The sequence below is a fragment of the Rhopalosiphum maidis genome, chromosome 1 (genome assembly GCF_003676215.2).
Source record: "Rhopalosiphum maidis isolate BTI-1 chromosome 1, ASM367621v3, whole genome shotgun sequence".
Taxonomy (NCBI): domain Eukaryota; kingdom Metazoa; phylum Arthropoda; class Insecta; order Hemiptera; family Aphididae; genus Rhopalosiphum; species Rhopalosiphum maidis.
The window spans coordinates 80,404,548-80,425,194 of record NC_040877.1 but is presented as its reverse complement, the minus strand read 5'-3'; the positions used below and the strand labels follow the sequence as shown (position 1 = coordinate 80,425,194).

General features: G+C 23.1%; 1 long non-coding RNA gene across 1 annotated transcript in view; it reads left to right on the top strand.

Annotated features, from left to right (window-relative positions):
* Window positions 1–20,647, top strand: part of LOC113556657 — a 216,655-nt gene that overhangs the window by 65,869 nt on the left and 130,139 nt on the right. The window lies entirely within an intron of this gene.

The window sequence follows — 20,647 nt, the reverse complement described above, 5'->3', positions numbered from 1 at the left end:
TTATTCCCTACAATTTGAATATATTATTCAATTCTACGAGACACAACGACACGGTATAGTGGAAACCCGGTCAATACTTACATCTGTATATTGATGTGTGCACTTAACTACTTTATAATAATTAATAATTAATTATTATATATGCGTATACCTGTAGGTGTTTAATACAATACCATTATACGCATTATACTATACTATTATTAATTATTATATACTTAGATTAATATACGGTACAACTTCTGTTTATTGTCTTTTGAAGTTTTGTAATTATATGTTTGTGACCACACAGTTAGTTTTTTTTTAATGCGGTAATGTATCCAGTAAAACCGAAAAACAATCCATGAACTATCCTTCTCATCTATACCTACACGTAATAAAAATTATTTTAATTTGTATAGTATTTATAAATAAATATGACTTAAATTAATACTTATTATTTTCATTATTATTATTATATTTATAATCGTTTATTATTTTGTGTTCAGTTGTTGATGTCGTCGTCATTAAATTATTATCAAATGCATTTGATAGAAGTCATTTTTCGTGTTTTATTATTTATCTGTTATTCCTTATTACAAGTTTTAAAGTACGTAGCTAGATTCTGGATGAACCTGGTCCACTTTTAACTTACTCTGGCCTACCCACTATTAATTATAAAGTGTACATATTTCTAATTTTTAAAATATTGTTGTTTATTGTGGTAATATAAAATCATTATTCTTAGTACATAATTATTATGTAACACATTATGTGATAAACTACTTAATCATAAATTCACAACAATATATTAAATGTCAGTTTTCAACGGCAATGAACGTTTAAATAATGTATTCGTACACATTATATCATTATTAAATTATTCATGCATAGTTCACCGAGTTCATTGTATTTATAGAACTTATTGAAGTACATAATATTTCTGCAAATAGGTTTTGTAGGGTTTTGTCCACAGTGACTTTGTATAATATTAGTATTTACTATTATTATTAATAAACATAATTAGTGTCTAACAGAGTATAACGATCAATATTCATGCTTTATCAAAAAAAAAAAAAAAAAAACACTCCATGTACCTGGCTGCTACATCAAAGGTATGATTCATTATAATTTATAATAAATTATATGAATCATATTATAAATTATATATCTGTCATCAATATTCAATAAGTATATATTTTTATTATTATTTTACATACAATTATATTCAGTATTACCATCATATTTTTATGTTAGATAATATTAGATTGAATCATGAAACGATTTTGTGAATATTTATATTAATATTAGCATAAAAAAATTGTACCATTACATACTAATATAGTAATATATATTATCAGAAAGATGAAGAAAATTTAATAAATTAAATTCAACTTTATATGTTATATCAGGTAAGGCAAGCAATTATAAAAGTCCATCATCTTGTCATAGTATTGTAATCTGTGATATTACTATATTATCTATCTATATGTTTTATGTATATTATATTTTGCCGAATCGTCTATACAATCACATTTTCAAATAGTAATAGAATGTGTCAATGAATAATTGAATTACATTGTGATATTATGAGTACATTATTAATTTAATAAATAAAATACCTTGTAGCGGCAGTTTTCAATCTTTATTAAAGTCTACTTAAAAATAGAATTGTTTTATCACATTGCACATGAATAATATAAAATAAAATATGTTAAATATTGTTAAGCAAATTAATTTTTGAAAATTGTTTTATAATATTATCTAATTCAAAATTTTAATGAGAAATATGTGAGTCATTAATCTTTAAGTACTAAAAACAATAGCTATATTGATCGTTTTACATAAAATAAAAGATATGCGTATGTAATATTAATTTTAGTCTTTTTATTATAGTATTTATTGTACTTAGAAATTTTTTACATTTTTTAAGTATTTTAAAATATTAGTATTTAAACTGATATTAATTAATATAATTTTTAAGTTTAAGTTTTTTTAGTCTCCATATCTTTTAGACGTATTATTATAACTTAATATTTAAAGTTTAATAACTCAAGGTAAATACTACTCGTTAGAATTTCGATTTATTTGCATACTTATGAATCAATAATATTTTTAAAAAAATCATCTGTTTAACAATAACAAAATGGGTAGTTATCATTTAAAATAAGTTTATACCACCAAAGGACACTCTACGAGAGATTAATTTAAACGGGTTTGGATTATTAACCACCTATGCACCAAGTGTGATATATCTATAACAGCCCCATTTTGTAATTTTAATAATATACAAAAATTTAAATTTAAATAATGTAAAATGTTAGTATATTAATTTTACCACATTGTATATATTTTTTTTAGTTCATATAATTCTGTTTCTAATATTCAGTTTATTATGCTCTTATAGCATTAAATCATATTAGTAATTGTATTCTCTCAGTATCTAAATTAAATAAACATAAAAACAAATATTACAAATATTAGAACAAATGAAAATATCGTGAAAGCTGTTAATTAATATTTTGTAATATATTTAAGTATTAAAAATAATTGTACAATATTATACAAATAAATGATAAATTAAAATAATTTATAATTCTGTTTAACTACTAATAGTCACTAAAATAATATATAATTAATGAATAATGAAAGTCACTGAAAAATACACTTACTATGATTATTTCATAATATTATTATATTATTATTTTATAATGTGAATAATTTCATTAGAATTAAAATAATTAAACATTGAAACTACTTTATTTGTATAAAAATGTCCATCGTCAACGCTCAACGTTTCGTCAAAATTGTCTCGTCCGCTTCATTAAGCTTATTTTAAATACAATAATGAATTACTATCTTTACAATGGTATAGTAAATGTATTAGTATTTCATAAATGTACTGCGAGGTTTGACTCTGTTTTAAAAGTTCAAAATGTGAACGGTTTTCATCCCACCAAACCTAATATAGACTTCGTTTTTCATCTACTTAGTATGCGGGACGACACTAAAAATAGTGCCTGCATAGTGCACAGCGACATTAGCCACCTTTAGCATCAATAAAAGAAACTTACAGTATATACTGCTCTATCATACGTATTATACTCGTATTATTCTCCATTCAAAATATATTACAAGAATATTTTAAATAAAATGTATCTATTTCACCGATCATTGATCAAATCCCGTCTTATTTTTTTTTTATTTATGAAAATATTATTTGCGAATCACTTACAACCGTTTTGTAAAAAAAAAAGTAATAAAAAGTTGGAGTATAGTTAAAAAAAAATTATTATTATAAACAGCAACTGTAAACATAGACATATATTTTACTAAATCGATAAATTCGGTGCGTTGAATATGGAAAATAAAATATTCAACTATATTATAATTCGTACATGTTACCGTAGTAAAAGTTTCTAAGGACACAATTTGATTATAATCTCGCATGTACAAGTTTCTTTAATGTACCTACCTATATCACCATGGTACATAATATAATATACTACAATATGCATAACAACAATGAGAAAAAAATTCAAATCTTTTGTTTTTTCATAGAAAGTTATTATGTTTTTTTTATCCCCTCACCGAATACGTAGGTTCTTACATATTTAATATTTTGAAGGCAGTAGTTCAACTATACGCACAATATGTGTTAAAAACCAAATTATTTGAATCACAAAGCGAATTGGTATATATTATACTCTATACCTTTGCTACACTTCTAAACTTGCTGTTTAGACCCGGAGCGTTTAGTCATGATATATTATATTATCATGATAATATTAATTATAAAGGATCTCCTGATGTTTTAAAGTCAGTTTACGTATGCATTGTGTTACGATGGATTCTGGATGTGAATTTCTAGCGTATAATATAATCACCAAACATAATATTGTTATTACCAGGTATCAACAATAAATTAATTATAGAGTAAATTATAATAATACTTAGGAAAATGCTTTTAACATCACACTTACCCATAGATAATAGTGAGCTTTAAATAATATATTGGGCATTGAAAAGCTGCTATAAAATTAAAAAATTAATTGAAATCTCATTATAACTCTTCTCAAATTTATAAATCACATTATAAAGAAACTTTTGCGATTTATTCCGTAAATAAATTTTATTAAAAATAAATTTTAAAAAGTTACATAATACTAGTAGGAAATTACAATACTTTAAGCATAGATTATATTTCATATATTATAGCGTTATAACGTTTATTGCTTATAAGTATAAATTGTTTGACTATTATACAATTCAAAATCAAAAAGAGCTTAAGTAAAATAATTTAATAAAACTTCAACGCTCCAAAATAAAATATTTTACACTTTCATTTTTTCCTTATTCCGATACACCTACTTATCCAAAGCACCAACAGAAAGAAACCTTGGGCCTTTTAAGATACTTTAAAAAGTTGAGCTCATAAAAGCATTTTGAAAGTGTTTACTGAATAAAATAAAATCATATTGTAAAACTATGGAATTTTTATTCCATCACTTAGTTAAAGTTAAAACATTTTAGACTTTTCCTATCATTATTCTTTATTTGCAAAGCAAGTTAATATACTACTATATAAGTATATAATATCATAAACAAGACTTTGTAACAAAAATTGATTGTGTTTTGTGATGTAAATTGTATCAACACATATACCCCTTGAACATTATTCTAACGAGATATGTGAAAGCTTATTCCTTTTGACTCACGTGTGTCACAACCATTGTATTAGAACTGATAAATGTAATTTTTAAGAATATTTCATTTAAATATTGAATAGTACTGTCGTAATGTACACATAAATACGAATATATTGTCATACTTAAATAATTATAAAACTGCTAAATAACATGTAATGTTAATTTTAAACAAGCTTTAAAGTAAATTTTTTTATATAGTTTATAATAAAAATATAAAACATAAAATCTACTGTTTAGAGTAATATTACAGCCTGACTAATAGATTGTTTGACTTCGTTCAAAACCATTTTTCGTATAAAATACTGATATATAATTGAAAAATATTTAACACGTCCACAGATCACTATAATTATATTCGAAACATATAAAATTATAATTCGAAGTAAGAAATCTACTGAAATAAACAATTTTAATATATTTTAGTGTGATACTGTTAAATAAAATAAAAACAGTAGTGATTAGAAAAAAAAAATTATATTTACCATAATATTACATGTTTATACACACAATTATCAAAGAAATGCGTAACAATAATAATATTACCTAATATAAATATAAATAAGATTCCTGGAGGATGTATCGATAAATATTATTGGTGCAACAATAAAAATAAATTTAATTTAATTTTCGTTATGTTATTTTTTTTTTTAGATTCTGAACGATGAATGGATTTATCATACAATGATATATATTTTTATTTTTTAATCTGATGACACCTTTTGGAACAGTTAACAACTTTAGGAGTAGTTTATAGCAGCGAATTACGTTGTTATATACTTGCAGAAAAATATTTTTCAAAATAACCAGAAAACGTAAAAAATAAAAATAATAAGAATAAACGGGAATATTTTTTCAAAACTATTATTTAACAAAATCGATTTAGTGTTTTGATGTACCTAACTCGGAAGTGAAAAATCCTATAAATGTAGTTTGTGCGTTCTAAAACACTGAGTACTAATAATTCTAACAGTAAAATATTACTCTATTCTATTTACACTCATTTTCTCGTAATATTAATCGTTAATTGACAAGTACAATAGATAATTATAATAATATTATTAAGGACCTTCAATTTTTCTTCTCCGACGATTTTTTTTTTAATTTTTACGTAAATTCTTCAGATGTTTAATTTTACCAACTCTTTTTTTAATTAATATTAGAATATCAATTATTTTAATTTTTTTATTATAAGTGAATGATAAACCATGAAAATGCTATGCATTATTTGAAATATTTACTATAATTATACAAAATAAAATTTAAAATAATTCTATCCTTATTCTACATTTATATTCGAATGGTATAGTATTGATTTCATTAATGTTGAATGAACTCATCTTTTTACTCAAAAGTATACCTTAAAGCTTCAATGAGCTGTAAAACCTCTTTAAAATTTGTATCAAGTTTGTATAATCTGGAGCACCGGGCACCATGGGAATATTTTGAATCAGTGTATTTTCGCTTGAACTGTCTTTTGTTTCGATTTAATTTCCTTTAAACGCATCATAAAGTTTAAAAATGAATGTAGTCGTTTTTATCTTTATTTTTAACTCATCCATCTTGGTTTTTAATAGTTTCAAACAATTGAAATTAGTATCGTACTTGGAAGTGTTTGTTTGGTTCAAAACATTGATTAAGAGGTTATTAGGCATAATCGAATAGGATATACAAAAATTGCCTTCCTATTTGTTTCGGAATAGCCATCAATCATATCCATAAAATCAGTATTTTGTATACATATTATTTATAAGATTTAAAATAGTTTTATAATTATTAATTAAAAATATTTTAGATATTTTAAATGTTAGGTATATAATTTACGTAAGTACTTTTAAAAATAATTTAAAAAGGACTACCCTTAGTTATGGTAAATTATTACGCAGATTTAAAAAATTAGAAAATGTTAATGCATTTAAATAGAAAATTAAATGATTAGTTTTTCAGCTATAAAACTTTATATATGGTATAACAAGGCTATTTGAAAAACTTCCATTACAAATGTTACTATATTTGTTAAATAGTCCTGTTACACCCTGTATACTATATTATAAACCTCTTTCATGATTTTATAAATAATAATATAAAACAGATATAGTATTTGCTTTAGTATTTATTATACTCGGATAAATTTTATAAATTATATTTTTAATTTAGTTGATAATTTAAAAGCAAACATGTAAATATTTATTAATATAATACAATTTTAAAATCATTATATTTTTAATCAACTTGTTCAAATTTAAATTTAGGTATATCATTTTATTTTTATCATCTACTTAAAAATATTAAATTAAATATGATAGTTTTCATATGAATACAATAATTGTGGATCGCTATAGGATACTTCTTAAATGGTATAATAAATCTAAATGTTTAAAAATATTGTCTTTAAAATTTCAAAAATCTGGATTGAAATAAATTTATAGAAGAAAATAATGGAGATATGATCATGCTTGGAGAATAACTCAATATATTTCGATTACGAAACGGTATCTTATTTTATTGTAGACATACTACTACTACAATATTATTTGTGTTATCTCTGTGTCTTCTAGCCCGAGATTTCTGGTCCAAAAATTGATTGTTTGCAAGTGGATGTTCCTAATTTTTTTTTCAAAATTGAAAAATAAATAGCAATAGATGAGAAGAGAAAAAAGTCTTTGTTTGTTTGTTTTATTCATAAAATATCACAATACAAGAATTCGGGTAAATCCTTCTACAAATCTACGGAACTCGATAAACAAAAGGTGTCTTTACTCTCTTTAGCAAAGTCCACTGAGTTCTATACGTTTTATTTTATTTTATCTGGTATTTATTTTCAATCAAATGTCAGTGCTCAGTAATCATTTAGACCGAATTTACTATTTGTTCTCTTTTATTACGTCCGAACCTGAGTTTTATTTTCAATAGTTACTACAATTTAATTAAATAGACTAAAAGTCTAAGGGTCTGTTCACCGTTGCAGATATTTTGTGATTTACTGTCGACTGTTATAATAAAATATTTCAAAATTTATTTTAGATAAACACATAGTGTTTGATAGATATTATAATGTTTGATAATATAATATATAAATATATCTATTTGATTGTATATAAATTGGAATAACAAATTAATCAGTAGATTATTAAATAAATAAATATTATGTTCTATATAAATTATAAGACCTATAATTGTAGACGAAGGGAATAGTTTCTGTACTATAGATGATTACATACATTTTGAATACAAAAGTGTCCATTGCATATCCAAATAAATTAAGTTTTATTTTTAGAAAACACGTATAATATTGAGTACAAACAATATCAATTGCATTCTTTTTCTAAATAATAGATAGTTGAGTGAATATAGATTTTAATACACAGAGCTTTAAAGAAACCACATGTCAAAATAAGCTACACACATGTATGAAATAAACGTACACACTTAACATCATATTTCATTACAGAAGCCACAGCAAGACCAATTTTTAATTAAAACATTATCGAAATGAAATATAAAAAACCTGGACGTAAAGTATGATTTTGAAGTAGAAAATTGCATTTTATTTTTTGTAACAGATGGTTTCTAATATTATAATATAGTTATTAAGTTACTATAATAATTTTAATAACATAAAAACATAAAAATAAAATAATTTATCTGTACATAATGATTCACTTCACTAAAAAAAAAAAAATGTGTGTAATTTAATGTAATACATTTTTTCATGGTTAAGGTTAACTTTTAAAACATACAAACAAGTTATAGAGACTGTTTATGTAGAATAGTTATTTCATATCGATCACTTTTGCATTTATCACTGTTGCATGATTATTATATAAGTACCAGAAAATATAGAAGAAAACATATGTAATTAATTTATAATATTCAGATGATGATTAAATAATTGTTATATGACTGAAAAACTAAAACAATGTGACTTATTTATTTATTAAGTTTTAAATTCTGTAAATATAATGAGATGAGATATCTATATTTGAAATATAAATAAATTGTATTTTAATATTATGTATTTATACTTAAAAATATTAATAAACAGTATTATAAAACTTTTGAAAGACCTAGGTACCTAATATATTTACCAAAAAAGTGTTTTTAAAACTTACAAGTAGGTACTAAAACAAAAACATTCAATTTTTATGTCCATACATTATTCTTTGTTCTACTTAAAACTAATATGCAAAGTTGTATAAAAATAATATACAAACATACATATTTAATAGTTTTCTGTTTATATTCGGGACATATTTAGAATAAGACATTTTGATTTTTACGTAGTATTTGTTTTAATGTTTATATTTATATCATGCAAGGAACAGGTGACTATGTTATATATTAGTGGATAATACAATAATATATTAAGTTCGGTTATCTTCTTTTAAATAATATTTCTGACATTTTATTTGAACTTTGATTATACATAAATACAAATTATAAATACCATTTTTTTATTAAAATTTGATAACTTTCCTTGGGTTAAAATTATTCGTATATAGACTAAAACGCACATAAAGTATTTCATGCGTTAATTTATTCTGATTGTTCTGAAAAAAATATTTATTATTATTATTATTATTTTTTTAATTTTAAATATTTTTTATTGCACAATCTTTTCATAAATAAGCGACGAACAATAAGTGAATGAGATGTATGAAAAAGAGAAAAACATGATTCATATAATGAAAAAATCTTTAGGAATTTAAAGCTATTATAATCCAAATTTCATATTTTATTAATTTTTATACTGAAATCTTTTATATAAGTACATTTGTTATTTAGTGATATAATAGTATAAAATTATTATACATATTGTACGACGTTTAGCCGATACTGAATGTACTTTATTTTAATTTATTCTAATGCTCGATACCAATTTATTTTAAGTCAATTATTTTAGATAACATAAATAAAGGAAATTTTAAATCTTTATTTACTCACAATTTTAAATCTAAAATATTATTATTTTTTCCCAAATTATTTAAAAAAATTCTGGAGATATTATACTTTTTTTAAATAAAAAATACCAACTAGATTTAATTTGCCATCACCAGAAACAACCCTCAATGTTGAAGGTTGAAGCGTTTGTATATGTTATTACAAGTATAATAATTAAAAAAATTAAAACACACATAATATTTTAATCTATACATATATAGATTACACTGGAACCTCTATTTAACAAACTTGTAGGTTCTTTGAAAAAAATTCGTTAAATATAAATTTCATTAAGAAGAAATAACATATTTTTTCACTTGAAAAATTAATTTTTAGTGTACAGAATGTATGCAAATAATAATATTTAATAATATGCACTTAATATATAATATAAATAAATTGATTGAAATTTAAAAAAAAATACGTTTAAATTAAATTTTTTTTGTTCTTTATTGTCGATGAACTTTTTTATATCTGTTTGAACAACTTTTGTATCATTCTGACTCTAAAAATTCTAGCATTTATTTAATCATGTATGATTGACTAGTGAATACTTTATAAGCATAATTTAACAATAGAAGCTTTTTATTTTTAGTAGAAAATTAATTCAAAATCAATTCGTTAAATAGAAATGGTTTTGAATGCATAAACAAAATATATTAATATATTACATTTTATTTTTTTTTACAAAAGTTCCATTTTATTTATACAAAAATATATTAATTGTTCCATATTTTTTTATTTATTTATTTATTCTTTAAGAAGATACTATAAAACTATAAATGTTTATATTTATTTAAATTCATAATTATATTTTGCAAATATCATGATCCTTTTTCCTTTAATACTTAGTTTGTGATACAAATAATTACTTTATACTATATGTCTATATACTTTATGTGATTGGACGTTTGCATACTGTACTCAAATTAAGACCATAGTCATATCAAACATATTATAATTTGTTTATGGTTGAATTGGGATTTTCGACTGTACTTTATTCCATTAATTTTAATATTAATGTAATAGATTATTTTATGCATTATATTATATTATATGAATGTACAATAGTATATCCATATAATATAATCTAACTTATTGATGTGTTTAACAATGGTTTTTGAAATGGCATTGAGAGCATTCCCCACCTATTTGTTTACTGATCTATAGGGTCTATCCCGTATAATATATGATTTACGTATGTTCTATATACCTATTTATAGTGGTAAAAAGATATTTTCATAAACTGTCAATTTTTCTGTATCCAAGTTAATGTTTTTTTTTTATACACGTTTCGTGTTATATACACGTACGAAAAAAAAGCATTTAAATAATTTATACAAAAACCAACAGACCATATAAAATAAGTCGAGTCAAATATAGGTATGTACCTATATATACGTATGCACATTTTCAATTCTAAAACTATCCCGTGCAAAAGGTCTACGTGGTAGAATAACGAGTAGATATAAAGACACTAAAAATCGTTGGCGTGAAACATCGGAAAAAAATATACAATATAAATATACATCTACGTCTACCAGGCTTAAGAAGATACGGTCATTCGGGTCATTACATTTTATCCACGATGTACATTATAATGTTGGTAGAGCCACCCCTCCCCCGTCTTCATCACACACATACACATCCCTATTTCATGGTATCCTACCTACGTATACCGTTATAAATCTCTGGTTATACAGGGTGGAGATAAACAAACCGCAATACGTCATAACTTATGTCCGCAATGAGTACGGCGCGGAAATACGTTTCTCCAACACCGCATACATTCTCCCTGGTTCATTATTTAGGTATTTTTTGAATAACAACTTCGCTGATTTTGTCATGAAATCAGAAACATAGGTACTTGTGCACTGTACGTACAATACGCATCTGCGATATTATTATGTTGAATGTGTATTATTATTATTATTATTATATAATTATAATAATACAGCTTCCATATTTTCAATAATTGTTTTGTTTCACACGTGTTTTATGCTCCATACTAAATCGACCTTAAAATCATCAGAAATAACTACTGTTACAACATAGGTCATGTTTGTTGTTGTATTTAACGTAAATAATATACTTGTAGTGTGTTATAATATTTACATTTTACAATATATTTTGAACCGGAAAACAATTGGTTATAATTTCTCTTATTCTAATAAAATTAATTTTTAAGTGCGTAAACCATAATGCGTTTAAATTAATTTTGTAATAATTTGTAAAAATATATTTTTCTCTCATAAAAAATATTTACCTGCGCATTTAAAACTATTAAAAGCTTCATATTTATTTTCCTTCACTATAAATATTTTGTGAATTTAGTAAACATGATTATGCGGTTAACTATTTTTCGGTTCGTATCAGATACGTGGATAAAGATTTTTTATAGTTTTTATAGTATTGGTTATAAAATTAGCCCCTTAAAATATAAATATTAATAAAAAAATATTTATGACATATAAATAAAAAATAAAAACTAGAGCCTAACCCCAACTTATTATTTTTATGCTGTTTACGTACAAGAGGAATGAGATAAATTTATTAGTGCGCCAAAAATTTAACCCTATTATGTTTTAATGTTTATATTTCTGTACATTAAAATTAAACCTAAAATACCCTATATTTATTTTTCAACAATAATCATTACTTTTTATAATATTATATTAACTGGTTAATTGCATGTCAGTACCACATACCTAAATAACTTTATTAAATACATTTTAAAAGACGTGCTTTTAATTAATTTAAAAAAAAAATGATTATAATATGACAGCGTATAGTTTATAATTTAATTTTAGCAAATTATGTATAAAACACAACGGTTATAATATGAGGTGTCTTACTATGTTCATTCTCATATATTATAACCACCTTCTTATAATGCACACTACCACATCCTGCTTAAATTTTAAAACTTACCTAATTAAATTAATACCTATTTAATGGAAATTAATAATTTAACCTTTCAACGTTTCAAATATTTACACATTATTAAGTTTTCTCTGTACATTGGCGGCTATATTTATAGATAACTTTATAATAATAATAATAATAATAATAATAACAGTAAGATGTTTTAATTTTAGGTTTAGGTACAATTAAAATAGATATAGAGTATAATAGTCATAAGTCAAAACTTTATAAAAAATATGTTGAAATTCATACTTTATAGAGATAAACAAGAATCCTCTGTGTATTTATAAGAAATCTATAATTTAATTTATACTATTTCATCATATTGTATAAATTTAGTATTTATATAATTACATTTATTGTTTAAATAACATTTTGATTATATATCTAATCTACATCGAATTAAAGCTAGCGTATTTTAATTTCTAAATGGAAATTATTATTATTTTTTTTAATAGTTCATAGTATAGATATAATACATGTTTTTGATTTTAAACCATTTCAATCGTAATAAATTATTCAATTTTAAATTAACATTTTTATTTTCCATTATGTAATAAATAATATTTAATTTATTTGTGTCCTTACTATTAGTATACCTGTATACAAAATAACCAATATTTTAGTTTTTAAGTGATTTATTATTAGTTATATGATGTAAATATAATTGACATTTTATTAAATAATAAATATACATTAATATTAAATATTCTACATGATCAAAAAATTAGTTATACTCAGACATACCAAAATAATGTTTAGCTTACAGGAATTTATGACGTAGTTATACTAACTGGTGTTTTTAAAATTCAAGGAAATTAAAATATGAGTTGTAACAGTAATAAGTACTAATATTGTGTATAATGTATTTACGTAAATTCATAATATTGTTATGCGATAAGTCATAATAACTAAATAATAATTAATATAAAATATAAATACATAAAAAAAATATTATGTTGATTAGATACTAATTTTATCGTTTTGTTACAAAGATACAGATATTTTTGTTTTCTCTTGGTATTTATTTTATTACACTATGTTCATTTTATTGATAAGTCAAAAATATGTTCAATATATGTATATCATGGTTTATAATGCATATATTATTGAGTAGGTTTCTATATACACTACACATACTAATTCAAAACGATGGAATAATGATAACTGGGTCCTGTTACCACTTAAAATATATTAGTAAATTCACTAAGAAAATATTGAAGTTTATTATTCGTTATACTTGAATCATATATAATCCATTATTCAAAACATTTTGGAATTCAGTTGACGAATCAATCGTTTAACTATATCGAATAATATTATAGTTATTGTATTCAGTTGTACGCGTGTGTCCGAATCATTTGTTTAATAAATGTACAAATCGATGTAAAACATTATGATTACCTTTGTCACAGCGTATAAAGTTTCAACCTCCAGGGTGACTAGAACTATACTTAATTCAAGAAGACGATTAAACATAAAATCAGACCTGTGGGTATGATATAAAATTAGCCTTCGGCGTTTTCTAAGTACATATTATTATAATTATTATAATCGAACTTAATAAAGCATTATTATATAACATATACTTGCTTGCTTAATACTACTAAGTACTAAGTATTCCATGATTAGTAAAACTTATCTTGTTCCAATTACAATAATTAACGTTAATAATAATACCGTGCGGTGAAATTATTTCGATTTTCTCGACATTTGAATGATTATAATAATAAGCACGAATTATTTACTTGTGTTGTTGAAACATTATTTACTTTTAGTGTTTGTATTTATTTTATCAGTTTATTACACAGGCCGTGGTGCGATTTTTATCTATTATCATCATCACTAGAGTAAAGTCAGTGTTATAATATCGATAGAGGAAGACATCCATAAATTAGACAAATCCGGGCATTGGCGAAGATTACCATAGCTCGTTTCAGATAGTAATGTCTAGAGAAACCGATTTGCATTTTGATATAAGGGGGTTTATGGTTCACAACAACCGCAAGTAGGTCCTCAGCTTTCCTGTTCACTATACAACGTATTATCCTTCCTGCTTTCCACAGGTCCATTCTGTCGCACATCTAATCCTTTTCCAGACAAACAATCCAATCAAATCATTCATCTGTTACAGACATAAACAGGCTGTGAAACAAAATGGCCTTCACGAGCTATTCGCCAAATCTTAAGGTGACAGGCGTGGGGTTCCATAATTGGACGGTAACGTACAGACTTAAATCTGTGTTGTACTTATATATTTATAGATTAATACAGTTTTCCATTTATTATATTCAAAAAAAACAGTTAACAGGTCGTTCGTTTATTTATTTTTATTTAAATATTAGCAAATATTATAAGATAATGAAATTATTTAATTTAATTTAAACTATTTTTTTGAGTGAAATACACTAAATACAGATTTGCTTACTTTATATGAATGGACATAAAATTCAGCAAAGCGCTTTAGAAGATGTTTGTGTGAATATGATATTACGATATAAATGTATAATTTAAAAGTGTTTAATTTCAGTGGTTTTTTCTGATGTTTGTTTATATATTTTGGAAAAATATGAATTAAAAAATTATCTATTATATAAAAGTATTTGAAATTACAAAGACAACAGTTACTAACAAAAATCCAACGTTTATTTTTACTATAATTATTACTTTTATCGACGTGTGTTTAGCGTTTACAATAGAAACTAAACATTAAATTTTGTCTAAATAATTATAAATAATTTTTACTTAGTAATAGACAAGTTAAGTATCCAATTTTATTTGTTTTTATTATCTACTTATAGCGTCAGTGACTGTTAAAGGTCAATAAGAATATTTCAACACTATAATAACAACATCGCAATGAAGAGAAAAAAATCTATAATTATTGATTGACAGTAAATTACTCATTTTGATAGATAATATTTTGAATTTGAATTTTTTTTTTTAAGTATTAGTATTAAAAATAAACGTATTTAAGGTGTTATTCTAAAAACAAGATCATTCTGAGATTGGTTTTGTATAGTCTTTACACAAAAAATAAACTCAGTATAGATATACGTAAATATACCTAATATTTTGTAATACAATAGAAAAAATATGATTTTTTTTCTCTTTTGTATTTTTTTAAATTTTGTTTTAAGTTCTAATTTTGATGTTTATGATAAATAGTGTAAAATATAAGTTTTTTGAGTACTAAATCTTGTTCATTATGTAGGTATACAATTATACATTGAAATAAATAGTGATGAAACATAGTTAATAAAAGTGATAAATTATAAACCCATACTGAAGTGTAAGAATATCAATATGGTTAAAAATCGAATGTTAATATAATCGTACGAGCAAAAAGCAATTAAAAGCGATACAAAAGATCATCAGCAAAATATGGATTAATATTAATGTAATTTTTGTTTTATACATAATTATTTCCAACTGAAAATGATTAATTAAAACTCCATTCATGAGTATTTATTCAGGTACTTAAAAATAACTATAGCAGTGTGAATAGTGCGTCACTTACGTTCATCCGTGCTTTTTGTATTCAAAAATAATTATATTGTGTTAATTTACTGCGAACTTGGAGTAGACTATATAGGTATCTTAGTATCTTTTATGTTCATTACTAAGGTCATAAAAATACACAAGCGAACAACATCGCTAATCTTAGTTGTAATTCAAAATAATGAGAAAATATTTCAGTAACACTAAACGCAACGCAATACAAATTATTGTAGTTACTGTGTAGTGAACTGGGTAATTAAACTTTTAAAGATATTTAATTCATTAAATTTAAATATATCATTATTATTGAAATATGATAAAACAGAATAAAATAAATTTACTTAAAATTTTTTGTATTTTTTTTACCTTTTTTTTATCGTGTTTGAGACACTGTAACTGAAACATATACCTTAATAATAATAAAAATATTATATTTGACATTTTAGAAATACGTATTAATTCAGAAAAAGTTTATAACCAATATTTGAATTATTAAAATAAAATATGATTTATGATTATTGTAATTCATTTTTTTTCTTATATTGTATCCATGTCTAGACATTGAGTATTAACAAAATAATTTTACTTTAAAAAAGTAATTTTATCTTTTTCAGTAGTAAATATATATTTTTTACAAGTAACAAACAACAATAAAATTAAAATTACTTTTATTAGTAAATTGGGAAGTAATAAATAATAATGCAATAACTGTAAAATTAGTATGAAATTTTAAATAATAATAGAAAATTTCTGACTTGAAGTACCTAGGTTATTTTTCAATACACAGTAAAGAATAACTGTATATTATATCTGCTTTTTGTCCCTTCTTAATTGTTTGTTATAATATTATTTTTTATACTAAATAAAAAAGTTTAAATATAAAAATTGTTTTTAAAATAACTACAGAAACCATCAACACAGAATATTTTACTGGGTATTCGATTTAAATTTGCATTGAACAATGATTGATTAAATAAACAACAAAATAATAACCTCTCCTACTTCAAGATCAATGGTAAAATTATAGATACTAAGGGCAATACAAGAATCTTTAAGAATAAATTCAATAAAAAATTATTATGGATAACTCGTATTAAGAATATTAAAATAATATATTACACAATTTAACGTTATAAAAGTATTATCTCACACAACTTGGGAAGTTGGGAATCTTAAACCAAACATAATTTTAGATATATAAATATATAAAGCACTAATAAGATATAAATATTAGAATATGATTCTGTGGTACACCATTCTAGTAAAAACCATATAATATTAAAAATAATTGACGGAATACACAACACAAATATACGTTTAGCTATTGGTGCTTTCAAATCCAGTACAGTATAAAGTCTTTACAAAATTGTTAACGAAGCTCAAGATCCTATTTTTCTATCCTCTGGATCAGACATATTACGCTTGTCTTTGCAATGGAACAATATCAAAAAATAACGAAATAATAACTTGTATACTAGAGTATATCACACAGATTGAAAATAATTATCAATTACATTTTTTAACCTAATAAAACATACACATATTCAAATGCTTCCTTAGTCTAGTAAAATTAACAGAAACATAAAAAAAAAACAAAATAATTCTAAAAAATTTAGCTAAACCTATTTCATGAAAAAAAAAAAAAAAACACTACAAAGAAGAGATATTTATAATACTGATACCTCAAAGAGCGAACATAAAGTCAGCATTACAGTATACTACAGCATACTATCATCAAATAATTTAAATATATCTTATAAACCAACAAATCAAAATTCTATATATACTGCAAAAGCTTTAGTTCTCAACATTACAAATTCACCCATCCTAAACTTTAATATATTCACCGACTCTCTGAGTACCATCTATAGCACAATTTTTATTTCAATGCCATTGAAAAAATAATAATTAACAAAATAAAAATACTTCTATTATCTGGATGTTGAGTCACTGAGTTACTTGAAGAAAATGATCGATAAGCATAAGATATATTAATATATTATCTACCTATTATAGATATTAATGATAAGCACGTAATACTTGGAAAACTCACTGGTCAAATACTTAAATAAATCCACCAAACTGAATGGTATGAAATAAAATTAAATATAATATCATATTATCATGGCAGTACCCTATCGTCACACCAAGAAAAGTGGTAACAATAATCAACAAATTGGGGATCGAAATTCGATCATCTAAAATATCAGTTTGACACAGAGTTACCAAATAAAAAATAAAAACCCGACAAACTGATTATCATATGGAGTAATAAGAAAAATTAAGACTATCCATCTTACGAAGAGACAAGACAAACGTATCATAAAATCAAACCTGTATGAATCCATACACATTTCTAATTACTTAATTATCCTTCCTCGGAAAATTGAACAGAAAAAAATCTAATAATATATTAAGAAAAACAAATAAATGATTCATTATATCCTATTAAATGTAACGTTGTATAAAAATAAATTAGTTTAAAGAATGAAAAAATATTTTTTTCACTGTTTTTAAAAAATATATTTTAGTATTATTAATTTAAATACGTTTTTATAAATATATATATATTTGTAGGTATATAACCTAAGTATTGATATAGTTTATAATAGCTTTTCAAGTTTATTTTTATCCATCTATTGTCTGATTAAATTTTCTAATGCATTACATTATCCATTGTACTTTTAAATTATTAATAATAATTTTTCGATACAATTGACTAAATATCGCATACATATCTTAACGAAAAATTACTCTAAATTATTGTATTAAAACGGTGTTTGTTTATTAGTTTATATTGGTTTTTTTATTGAAACTGTATTACTGTATTACTAAAACAGAAATTTATATTTATAAAAATAATTTATTTTTGGATTATATATAATTTTGTCCTATAAGAAACGAATACAAACAAAATAATTTACAGTTCTGATAAAGTTTTAAAGTATTGGTTTTTTTTTTTTATTAAATTTAGTTATGAAAATTAATTCCATTTAATTCAAATTAAAGTTTTTTTTATTTTTTTTATTGTATTAAACATATAATTGAATAAGAATTTAAACAAAAATAAAAAACCTAAGCTCGACAATTAATGTTATTTTAGATTTTGGACAATGTGTGATTGTGTTCAATACCTAGTATATTTTATATATTTTCTGGCGGAAAAAGTAGGTTCTCCGAATTTAATGTAACACCTTTAATAATTAAAAATATTGTATAAATAGAAAATTGAAGAAGTTACTCCGATTAAAAAAAAATGTAGAGAAGAAAAACTACCATCAATCATCCAATAATTTTAAAGAAAAAAGAGTAAGTGTGGATATAACAGTGACACGAGATACGGAATTAACTCATATGTCTTATTAATCCAAATTTTGTTTTATATTAAATGTATTTTACGCTTTGGTATAGAATATAGATATAAACAATCATATTTATTTATTTTGAAGTTTCCGCACCATTTAAATAATATTACTTATTTTTGTGATTTATTTAATATTAATAATATTTTGGTATTTTTTTTTTACAAGGAAATAAATATGAAGTCAATTATTTTTGTAAATGTATAAAGAAAAATTCTAAACGCATTATTTCATATAGTAATAATATGTGAGTGTATGCTGATATAGTTATAATATCTATAGTCAAAAGAAGTAAAGATAAAACTAAATTGCGAGTTTGAATTGAATTTACAGTGAGTTATTTTCTAGTAGAACAATATGAGTAGGTAGGTATAAAAAAAACTCACGTTCTATATCAAGGTGGCTTTCCGTGAAAAATATGCAAACATCGCACAGATAAATAATTTTATTATTTTGCACACAAGAATTTTTTTTTTAATAAATACAATACGAAATAGGACCGGTGTAGATTTTAACTGACATAATATAATCAAAAATATGATCGCCCCATTTAATGCGACAAAAAACAGGAAAGTGTTTTTGGATTAAGGTTGACCACACAAATCGGTTTCCAGCATAATAAAATGAATATTTTTCATAACATTTCTATCGCAAACTGAAAACTGATAAAATTCAATAGCTAAAAATTATAGTAAAATAATAAACTATTAACTTTTACTACACGCGCGCACATATAATACGTAGTATAATATTATATATATTATTTTGTATCCCTCATATATTACAAAATACACATTGATATCACCTATTCGTATTTTTGATTGTAATACTTATAGGTAGGTGTTTTTTTTTTGTGTATTTCACAAAATTTAAAATCATTGGTATATTTTATAATAAAGTATCTTTAAGGCAACAGATATATTTTTATAAAATAATATTTAAACAATTAACAAATAGAATCGAATATTTCTTTAAACGGGTCATGGCTGGAGTTAATTTAATTTATTTTTTAATTAGTTTGTAATAAAAAAAGTTAACGTTATAATATTATTATAACAGTGAATTTTACCTAGTATAATAAATTACGAAACCCTGATAACAACAATTCAAAATATCGAAAAAACAGAAATATTTATAAACCAAGCAAAAAATTTTGCCACATTCGTCTAATGTATAATAACACATGGATAAATTTTCTGATGAAAAATCAACCCCCAATAGATTGTACTTCGTTTG